Genomic DNA, 11,782 nt, shown 5'->3' on the forward strand with positions numbered 1-11,782 from the left:
GCACCCCTGCACCTAAACTCTCCCTTACTGGTACCCCTATACCCAAACTCTCCCTCACTGGTACCCCTACACCCAAACTCTCCCTCCCTGTTATTAATATCATTATCTCATCAACATCCCAAAGCCCGCTGCCTAAGGGTCATCTTTGACTCTGCCCTCTCCTTCATTCCTCATATTCACTTCTTCACCAGTCCTGCCACCTCCACCTCCAAAATATTGCTAGAATATGCCCTTTTTTCACTCATAACGCAACTAAACGCACTTATCCTGTCCCGCCTTGACTACTGTAACCTTCTTCTAGTTGGCATTCCCATCGTCCGCCTCTCCCAACTTCAATCCCTCCATAATGCTGCTGCCAAACTCCTCTGCCTCACTCACCGCTCCTCTTCTGCTGCTCCCCTGTGCAAATCCCTACACTGGCTTCTAGTATTCTCTAGAATAACATTCACACACCGTAGCTCTGACTTACAAAGCTCTCAGCGACGCTGCCCCCCCCCCTTACATCTCAGCCCTTATCCCCAAATATATCCCATAATACCCGCTCTGTTCTGACATCCGCTTTCCTCCTGCCGTATTAGGCTGCGTCCATAGTGCAGGAGACGAGCGACCGATGTAGCTCGCGCCGAAAACAAACACTAGGACGCGAGTGCGTGCACAAAAGCGACGGGGCGACCAAAGCTTGGTGCGACAACCAAGTTTGAATTTGACGCGCGACGGCCGGGTCACATGAGCGGTTCGCCCAATGAGGTTGTTGGTACAATAGTTGCAGCCCTGATACATTACAAAGGATGGTATTCGCTGGGTACTTTGTAAGGATACTGATGCGTTGTAGGGGTGATCCCCTAGATGTGTTCTCACTTGGATTACTGACATCTTTGAACCCCAGTTAACACGGGCTCCCTTTCTCTGGTGATGTTTCACTCCTGGCTCTTATCTGCTGTGTCCGACAAGTGCTGTCCTGCCAGACTTGGAGGCTCTGCATTCGCCGCACTCATTGGCAAAGGTAGACAGTGCTCTGAAGAGCTTACAATCTAAGTGGTTATGGTTATGGAGGAAAGGAGATTTCACCAGCAACAAAGGAAAGGGTTCTTTACAGTAAGGGCAGTTAAAATGTGGAATTCATTACCCATGGAGACTGTGATGGCAGATACAATAGATTTGTTCAAAAAAAGGTTGGACATCTTTTTAGAAAGGAAAAGTATACAGGGATATAACAAATAAGTAAACATGGGAAGAATCCTGATCCAATGAGTAATCTGATTGCCAATTCTTGGAGTCAGGAAGGAATTTATTTTTCCCCTTATGAGACAGCATTGGATGATATGTCACTGGGGTTTTTTGTTTGCCTTCCTCTGGATCAATATACTGTAAGTATAGATATAGGATAAACTATCTGTCTAAATGTAGCATAAGTTGAACTTTATGGACGTACGTCTTTTTTCAACCTCATCTACTATGTATATATATATATATATATATATATATATATATATATATATATATATATATATATATATATATATATACATATATATATATATATATATATATATATATATATATATACATATATATACGTGTAGAGGTATCACACCTAGGAGCCCTACGCAAGATCGCCAGGAAACTACAACCCATCCTCCAGGAAGATACAAGACTGCAACAGGTCTTCCCTGAAACACCCTTATTATCATACAGACAACCCCGTAATCTCAAGAATATTATGGTGAGGAGTAAAGTATTCAGCAGTACCACTGAATGCGGGACAAAACCATGCTAGGACCCAAGATGCAAAACCTGCGCAATGCTCTACACAGCGGACACAATACAAATACCACACAGGAATCGGGAATACAAAATCAGAGGAAGGTTCACCTGTTCCTCCAGCAATGTCGTGTACCTCATCATGTGCATGAAATGCCCAGGGGGCTGCTACTACATAGGTGAGACAGGGCAGGGGCTAAACAAGAGAATGAACCTGCACCACCACAGCATCACACGCGGAACAAGAGACAGTCCTGTTGGCGAACATTTCTCTGACTCTGGCCATAAGATGAACGATCTGAGGGTTGCCATACTCAAAGGTAATCTTAAAACACTGAAAGAGAGACGGTTGCATGAATACAAATTTATGCAACTGTTCGGGACACTTAGCAGTGGCCTAAACAGAGATCGAAATTTTATGAGTCATTACTGACACAAGTGAACTCTCTTCCCATGAGCGCTATAGGCCATGTCTGTACATACTGTGCTATATGTATGCACACACAGCTGTCTTTCACACATACTTATACTCCTTGTTTTTCCATCCCTATACACCAATAGGGACCACATAGTATCCACACACACTTTTAGTTATGCTACTAACTCTCACATTTCCACACCCACCCACACCATTTATATCCGCTCCCACTCCACCCACACCTTTTGTAAAGCACTGTATATAATGTGGGCTCTCCATTCATGTTAATTCCCACTGATACACATACACAATCTTTCATCACTTGCTTTCAGGAACCTTTTGACACCTCCAGCCATAAAACACATCCACACCGGGGGAAGGACCAGCACAGATAACATTCCAATAGACACTGTTTATAGTATAGCTTTTGCTTGCTTCATTCATTGTAACATCGCCGGAAGAAGAGATCAGTGTATCTCGAAAGCTCGCACAAATAAAAGCATTTCGTTAGCCACAGAACGGTATCATCTATTTATTTTTTGATATATATATATATATATATATATATATATATATATATATATATATATACGCAGAAGAGTTTTATATCAAATATTTGCCAAATGCGCTTTAACTGCTTAATATATAGCAGTAACTATTCGATTTTCTATACTATATAACTATGACAGAAAATCACTTCAAAATATTAGTAGGCAGTTTAATGATTTCATTATTCAAAATTTCGTGCTGTCAGATTTCTTAACTCGCCAGGAACAATGTACGTACGTACGTACGTACGTACACGTGTACACATGTATATAGTGGGATAGAACGGAGAGTGCTAATATACTTGTGGTGTTAGTTCAAGTGGATTTGGGCTCATGAAAGACCAGGTTAGAAAATATATGCTTATAAAAAATAGCACCATAAAATAAGTAAATCATTCATTAACAGTGAAAAAATTAAGTTAATAATTATCTCACTAATAGTCCAAGTGTTGGTTCAGAAAGCAGTAGAAAATTAGTGAAAAAAAGCTCTAATATAAATTGGTGAACAATATAATGATACAATTCCAATAGTCCTTGAAGTCTGATAGGCTGCCTAACGAGTCAAGCTGATTGTCTCCACAACCAGAATGGATATGATAACAACCCAAAGTTCCAGGCACCACGTTACTTCGGAATACTCGTGCACTGTGCAGTTCCTGTAAACGCGATCAGTTGCACGCGAGTGGCAGATACAGCTTTCTCAGGACAAGTATCATCATCTCTCCAGCAAATGAAAATATCAATACAACTTGTCAGCACATTCACGTCTCAGACAGATCTTCTCTCCAAAAATCCACCAGCACTAGAAAGAAAAATGCAAATCCGTAATGTTGTATTGTTTTATTGGTTCAAATTTTCAGCTTCAAGCTGTTCAAGCAATATCCTACGTGTTTAGTTTTTGTTTAAATAAATCATTTCCGTACTATGAGAAAATACTTGTAGCATTTAAAAAAAAAACTTTCTATATCAGCCATTTACAAAGTCACATTCCCTTCCTCTTCTGAACCCTGGCCTCTCGAGCAGTGAACTAATTGTATCTAGTGACTGCCTGGTCACATGATCTTCCACACAGAACTTTGCATCTTTGGTCCTCTTCTGCTGCACTGACAGCCATTTAGTGAACCCCGAGCCGAATCTTCACCGATCGATCGCAGGAGAATGGATTGATCGGCAACTTAGCTAATAACTTGTCAGAGAGGAGAGGGGGGTAAAAAGAGGAGAGGGGGGTAAAAAGAGGAGAGGGGGAGGGGGCAGGGTAAGAGAGAGGGGAGGGGGGTAAAAGGGAGGGGATAAGCGAGAGGGGGGTAAGAGAGAGAGGGGAGGTGTGGTAAGAGAGGTGAGGGGGAATAAGAGAGAGAGGGGAGGGGGAGTAAGAGAAAGAGGGGGAGTAAGAGAGAGAGGAGGGGGAAGGGGGAGTAAGAGAGAGAGTAGGAGGGAGGGGGTGTAAGAGAGAGCAGGGGGTGGGGGGGGGGGGAGAAGTAAGAGAGAGACAGTACGGGGTCCAAAGTAAGAGGTGCCATGTATCAGGAAGCAGCAGTAAAGGTAGATAAAGTACCTGTGTATTTCTTAAGTAAGAGTTCTTCCTGTTCCCATTAGCTGTATTAGTGATGTTATTGCTGTTCTCTCTGACGGTGTAATCTAGCATACAGCCGCGCTACTATTACTGTGTGTTATTTGCGTACAATGAAGATATATGGTATGTCGGAAGCACAATGAGATCGAACCAGGCCCCTCATATGCACAGTTTGACAGCTGTTGTATGTGGAAATAAATAAAGTGTGTGTGCGTGTGCAGACAGAACGGAAGTTCCCGGGGTGATCGCTCCAGTTGCCACAGTTCGTAATGTTCTTACAGTGACGCTGACTCAATGTTTTATTCCCGGTGAGCAAAAGGAAACTGTGTGTGAGGAAACAAAGAAATGTAACATTGTAACCAAGCACAGTGAGCAGACCGGTCAGCCGGAGGCAGCCAGGGCACGGTGTCCAGTCCGGCCGCAGGGCACGGGGCGTCCAGTCCGGCCGCAGGGCACAGGGCGTCCAGTCCGGCCACAGGGCGTCCAGTCCGGCCGCAGGGCACAGGGCGTCCAGTCCGGCCGCAGGGCACAGGGCGTCCAGTCCAGCCGCAAGGCACAGGGCGTCCAGTCCGGCCGCAGGGCACAGGGCATTTAGTCAAGCCGCAGGGCACAGGGCATCCAGTCCGGCCGCAGGGCACAGGGCATCCAGTCCGGCCGCAGGGCACAGGGCATCCAGTCCGGCCGCAGGGTATAGGGTGTCAGGGTACGGTGCCTCAGGGTACAGGAAGTTAGAGGAAAGGGAATACTCTGTATAAAACAATACAGAGTATTACACATACAGAAGTGACCGGGGTCAGCAGTCCCCCATGAAATATAGGACACAATACAGCATGATAAGGATCCAGAGAACACTGCTGACCTTTACAACACAATACTGCTATATCCCTCCGCCGGTACAACGCACACATAATACTCACATTAAGGCAAGCACTTTTTGCACTTGAGTACTATTAAAGCATCAATACTACGTTTCCCCTTTTTATCTTCTATATGTAAAGCGTGTGTCTATGTATCATTCTACATTCTTACCTACGCGGGCAATCGTTTGGGGCTCCTGTTATACACCTGTAACAATCCCGATTTTGTGCCTAACGAAATGGCCGCCTCTTAACTTTGTGCTGCAGTCTGTGAAATGCTGCAGCTGATATGTAACATTATATGACTAAGTGTAACACATTATTATTACAGCTTCCAGAGTAATACAGTCTGCTGTTTGGAATACTGCAACAGATCTGTGATACTTTGTTGCCAAAGGGCAGAGCTCCAAAAGGTGTGTGTCAGAGCTCGTTTCAAAATAAGAAGCGGCTATGACTTTCTAAATGGTTGCTGTAGCAACCAAAAGTTGATCAGTCCATTAAAAGAAATCATTACAAATGTAATTAGGAGTTTAAAAAAAATACAGACAGAATTATCTAATACTACAGAACTGATTTATTTTAAAAAACCATATAGGATTTTTCACGTTTTGCTGCTTTAATGATCTGTTCTATGTTTTTTCTTTAACTCTTTCACTTCCTGTCCTGCTTGTATTTGTTGTTTGGATGTACAGAATAATTGTTCTCTCTTTGCTCTGTATTGAAGACGTCTGCATTACATATTTGTAAGAATATATTAGAAACAATAAACAGATAAGAGCCAGTCCTGGATATTTACAAGCAATGCTCTTAAACTTGTTTCCTAGATCAGGGGTGCGCAGCGCTTACAGAGGCCCCACGCTCTCCCACAAACCATATAAATGCCGGGGGAGCCCGCGAGGCGCCTGCAAGTCCCTTACCTTGTCTCCGGCGGCTTCTGGCTTCGCATCGCCATGGCAGCGTGGCGTCAAATGACGCAACTGGGTCACATGACGTTGTGACGTCACAAAACGTCAGAGAAAAGGTAAGGGGGTGGGTGTGGGGGGAGAGCAGGCAGGGGGGGGAGAGCAGGCAGGGGGGCACAGACAAAAAAGTTTGTGCAACCCTGTTCTAGGTGTTGCCAGGCTGAACTTATACATTCTCTATTTTAATTCCAATTCAAGAAAATGTAGAAAAACAGAGGACATACAGTAACTGCTAAAAACCCGGAAACACAATGACCATCTCATTGTGAGATAGTAGACCAGTCCTGTTTATTCAAGTAGCTCATGTTCCATTGAAACGCTAGATTTGTACAATACAGAACACACACACAAACACACACCATGAAGAAGGGAGATATTGCACAGACACACAATAAGACACCATGAGGAAGGAAGATACTGCAGACACACAATGACACACCATGAGAAAGGAAGATATTACACACACACAACAACACACCATGAAGAATGGAAATATTGCAGACACACAATAACACACCATGGGGAAGGAAGATATTACACACACACACACACAACAACACACCATGAAGAAGGGAGATACTGCACCCCAGACGGACACCCCTTGTCACAGCCAGATCATTCCATAAATGACTTAAAAATTAAAATCCTCAGTGGAATGTTTAAAAGCATCAAGAACGGAAAACATCTGAACTCAAAATTATAATACACTGGCACTAAAACACCTAATGCTGACATGGGGTTTCTAACACACTACTGCGCCATCATTTTTTGTAATGTTTCTCCCTGCATCTCTGTGAATTTTACAATGAACCCTATCTCCGCCCTCCCCCTCTCCCCCCACCCCCACTGCTCTGTTTATTCCTTCTCTGCATCATATGCCTTAGATCAGGGGAGCGCAATCTTTTTTTATCCCTGCGCCCCCCTGCCGGCTCTTCCCCTCTCTCCGCGCCCCCCCCCCCCCCTTACCTCGGCTCCGGCGTCATGACGTCACGTTGCCACGGCAATGTGACGTCACATGATCTCGCGGCATGATTTGTTGCCACAGCGACGCGTCTCCGGAGCCAAGGTAAGTGAGGTTTACAGGAGGCCTTCGCCTCTTCCCCGGCGCTTCATTTAAATGCCTTCGGGAAGCGCGCAGGGCCTTTGTATACCCCGCGCCCCCCGCAAACAGTCTCGCGTCCCCAGTTTGTGCACCGCTGCCATAGATAGCTGTCCTGTTTTTCTTTTTTTACATCTATGTTAAACTCCTGGAATATTTTGTAAATCAGTATCGCTGACCTGAGCTTCAATTAGGTAGGAGGTTGCCACCCTCCAATCAGCTAAGACTAGCTGAACAAGAATTGTAAAACATACAGGACACCTACAAGCTTATATGCTTATATATATATGTTGTGGTTATTTTGTGGGTTCAATATGAGCTTGTAGGTGTCCTGTATGTTTTACAATTCTTGTTCAGCTAGTCTTAGCTGATTGGAGGGTGGCAACCTCCTACCTAATTGAAGCTCACTCCCTCCCAGATTTAAATGGTTAAAAGCTCACTCCATAGCATCTCCCACTCTCAGGGGAACTTGCTTGCTTGCAGTGTGATTGTGACAAATCTAATACAGAGTGCTTTTCCTGGTAATGTACAGGTTAATAAAAGCTTAAATTAGACTTAGAACTTTGCAACTAATATTGACAGATTTACTATAAATCATTCTTCCTGTTATTACACAGGTTATTAAGAATTTATATTAGTGTTAGGGACCCTTGAGATGTGGTCTGCCGTGCAGTGGCTCTGGGGCTTACAACAATTTGGCCAAAATGTTAAACTAAGAGACCATTTTATTTATACATATATATTTAGGCACTGTACCGTGTATAAGTTTTACTGGATGTGCACTGAGCTCTGTCTGTGTTTTATGTTATGTCTCTGGTTTTAAATATATATATTGCCATGCTCAGTAGCACTCCTCTGTGAAACTTATATATATGTTGTGGTTATTTTGGGGGTTCAATATGAGCTTGTTGGTGTCCTGTATGTTATTCCAAATAAACAAGGTATCGCCTAATACTGCAGAACTCATTTACTCTGCACTATCGCAACTGGACTAACACGGCTATTGCTACTTAATTTACAAACCAGGACAAGGTGCTCATAAGTGGTATTTTTATTTGCTGTACAATAGAGAACGCAAGAAACAGGGAATAGACCATCCAACATTTGGCACATAAAAACAGGTACACCTTATTTCTGCTTCTCACCTGTCTCCCCTTCAATCAATCTTAAATGCTGCTGCTAAAAGCACTTTATTTTGTCCTAAATCTGTCTCAGCGTCTCCCCTGCTGAAATCCCTCTCCTGGCTTCCTATCAAATCCCGTTTCACACACTCCATTCTCCTCCTCACTTTTAAAGCCTTACACTCTTCTGCCCCTTACATCTCAGCCCTAATTTCTCGCTATACACTCGCCTGACTCTTGTGTTCTGCTCAATGATGTCTTCTCTCTACCCCCTTTGCATCTGAAGCCCTCTCCCGCCTTAAACCTTTCTCACTGACTGACTGCCCCACACCTCTGGAATGCCCTTCCCCTCAATGTCCGACTAGCACCCTCTCTATCCACCTTTAGGAGCTTTCTTAAACCCACCTCCATAACAAAGCATATGGGTAGCTCCGTGGCTGAAACTATACACCTCATACATCGACCGTGGCCCCTTGCACAAAAACTTGCCAGAACACCCCCCTACTGTCTCTGTACGTTCTTCCTACTTACCAATTAGATTGTAAGCTCTTCGGAGCAGGGACTCCTTTTCCTGTTACTTTTATGTCTGAAGCACTTCTTCCCATTATTTGTTATTTATATGATTGTCCCATGTATTACTGCTGTGAACCACTATGTACATAAATAGCGCTATATAAATAAAGATATATATATACAGTGCTCGACAAACCCGGTCGCCCACTCGCCAGGTGCGAACGGAAATTGGCCGGTGGCCAGCTATTTTTTCCCCCTGCTCTGTCCACTGCTCTGAGCAAAAAAAAAATTTTTTAAATTAAATAAATAAATAAAATATTCTCCTGGCTGATTGGCCAATTGGGCGTGACGCGAAATGGAGCCATTCCTTCTCTGCAGGGTAAGTAATGGCTGCTGCTTCTCACGCGGTGTCCCTGTCTCACTCCCTTGGCTGCCCGCGCTTCACTCCCTTGACTGTTACCCCTGGTTTCCGCTTCCCCTCCGGTCCCCGCTGCCCCTCGGTTCCTGTTACTGCTCGCGCGGGCCGTGAGATGACAGCTCGGGAGTTCCCCCTGGTCTCCGCTTCCCCTCCAGTCCCCGCTGCCCCTCGGTTCCTGTTACTGCTCGCGCTGGCCGCGAGATGACAGCTCGGGAATTCCCCCTGGTCTCGCCCCTCGGTTCCTGTTACTGCTCGCGCGGGTCGCGAGATGACAGCTCGGGAATTCCCCCTGGTCTCGCCCCTCGGTTCCTGTTACTGCTCGCGCGGGCCGTGAGATGACAGCTCGGGAATTCCCCCTGGTCTGCCCCATGGTTCCTGTTACTGCTCGCGCGGGCCGTGAGATAACAGCTCGGGAGTTTCCCCTGGTCTCTGCCTCCCCTCCGGTCCCCGCTGCCCCTCCGGTCCCCGCTGCCCCTCCGGTCCCCGCTGCCCCTCGGTTCCTGTTACTGCTCGCGCGGGCCGTGAGATAACAGCTCGGGAGTTTCCCCTGGTCTCTGCCTCCCCTCCGGTCCCCGCTGCCCCTCGGTTCCTGTTACTGCTCGCGCGGGGTGGGATATAGCAGCGGGGGTGTTCCCCTGGTCCCCGTGTCTGTCTCCACTTCCCCCCCTCTCCACTTCCCCCCCCCACAGAGTGTGTGTGTGTGTGTGTGTGTGTGTGTGTGTGTGTGTGTGTGTGTGTGTGTGTGTGTGTGTGTGTGTGTGTGTGTGTGTGTGTGTGTGTGTGTGTAGGAGAGTGTGTGTGTGTGTGTGTGTGTGTATGGGATATAGTGTGTGTGTGTGTGTGTGTGTGTGTGTGTGTGTGTGTGTGTGTATATATATATGGGAGAGAGTGTGTGTGTGTGTGTGTGTGTGTGTGTATATATATGGGAGAGTGTGTGTGTGTGTATATATGGGAGTGTGTGTGTGTGTGTGTGTGTGTGTGTGTGTGTGTGTGTGTGTGTGTGTGTGTGTGTGTGTGTGTGTGTGTGTGTGTGTGTGTGTGTGTGTGTGTGTGTGTGTGTGTGTGTGTGTGTGTGTGTGTGTGTGTAGAACACCAGAGGTACCCCCCCAATCAGTCACCCCATACCTAGTCAGTCAAAGTCATCCAGTCAGTCACCTCCTCCCCACCCAGTAACCCCCCCGTCAGTCAGTAGTCCCCCCCAGTCAGTCAGTTACCCCAGTCAGTCAGTCAGTTACCCCCCCATCAGTCAGTTACCCCCCGTCAGTCAGTTACCCCACCGTCAGTCAGTCAGTTACCCCCCCCCCCAGTCAGTTACTCCTCCCCCCAGTCAGTCAGTTAATTATTCAAGTAATTTTATTTATGTATTTTTTAAAAGTGGGGGCGGGACTAGGGGTGGGGTTGGGGGCGGGACTAGGTGGCGAGTAGATTTTTTGGTTCGGCGAGTAGATTTTTGGGTGATTTGTCAAGCACTGTATATATATATATATATAGATACATACAGAGGAGCTTTTAGGCAAGTGAGCCCTCGGAAGGAGGCACAATAACACATACAGTATACATAGTAATATGCTGAGATCTCATTGCCGATACAATCTGTGTATTTCTAGATTTATCTGTATATACGTACTTATATATAGGAGCAGCAGCGGATTTCCTATTAGATAAAGAGCATAGATCACATATAGCGGTGCTACAAATGGCTCAGATAACCAAGTGGTCAGAGAAAAAGTCAAATAAAACTTGCTTGAAGAATCAAACTGAAGTCAAACGACAGGAAATGAATAAATGCTGGTGTAGTCAGGGTAATCTCATTGAGGGGAGGTATAAATCAATGTCCTGGTAAGTGGTACAGATGGGGAATGAACCACTGTTTGTCTGTATATCCTCCAATGTGGACAATCTCCCTAGAGTATGCATAAACCCTGTATGTACAGTCCTAGCAAAGTCCCATAGACATATGAGCCCCAATAATGAAAGGTTACACACATGCAGTCATTGAGGTTCTTCTTAGTCGCGTGCATCCGTGGTTTCATGTGGCGTGCATCCGTGGTATCATGTGGCGTGCATCTGTGGTACCATGGTAAGTTGATCCCCAGGGGTGAGGAGAAGGAACGCAGCACAGCCGTGCAATGCGAAGGGCAAAAATCGGGGCTACAGCTGGGTACTAGGTAAAGAAATCCTTTAATACATCACAGACAACATGGTACAGAAAAAGAAGGCACTCTTACGCGTTTCACGCTGATCCCAGCGCTTCGTCAGAGAGTATATTTTTTTTCTATTAGGCCCGGGTCTAGTGCGGCAAAATTTTGGGGCGGCAAAAATATCCGCCCCCATATACATTCGCAGCGCTCTCAGGCCTATCGGGGCTGAGGGGAAGTCACTTACATATGCCGGGCGCCTCCCTGCTGTCTCCTTTCTTCCTCCTCCTCCTGATTTGCAGTGTCAAATGACGCCGCGGCATTACCATGGCAACGATACGCCGTGTGATGTCACATCAGTGACGTTTGCGGTG

The sequence above is a fragment of the Ascaphus truei genome, chromosome 11 (genome assembly GCF_040206685.1).
Source record: "Ascaphus truei isolate aAscTru1 chromosome 11, aAscTru1.hap1, whole genome shotgun sequence".
NCBI classification, from domain to species: Eukaryota; Metazoa; Chordata; class Amphibia; order Anura; family Ascaphidae; genus Ascaphus; species Ascaphus truei.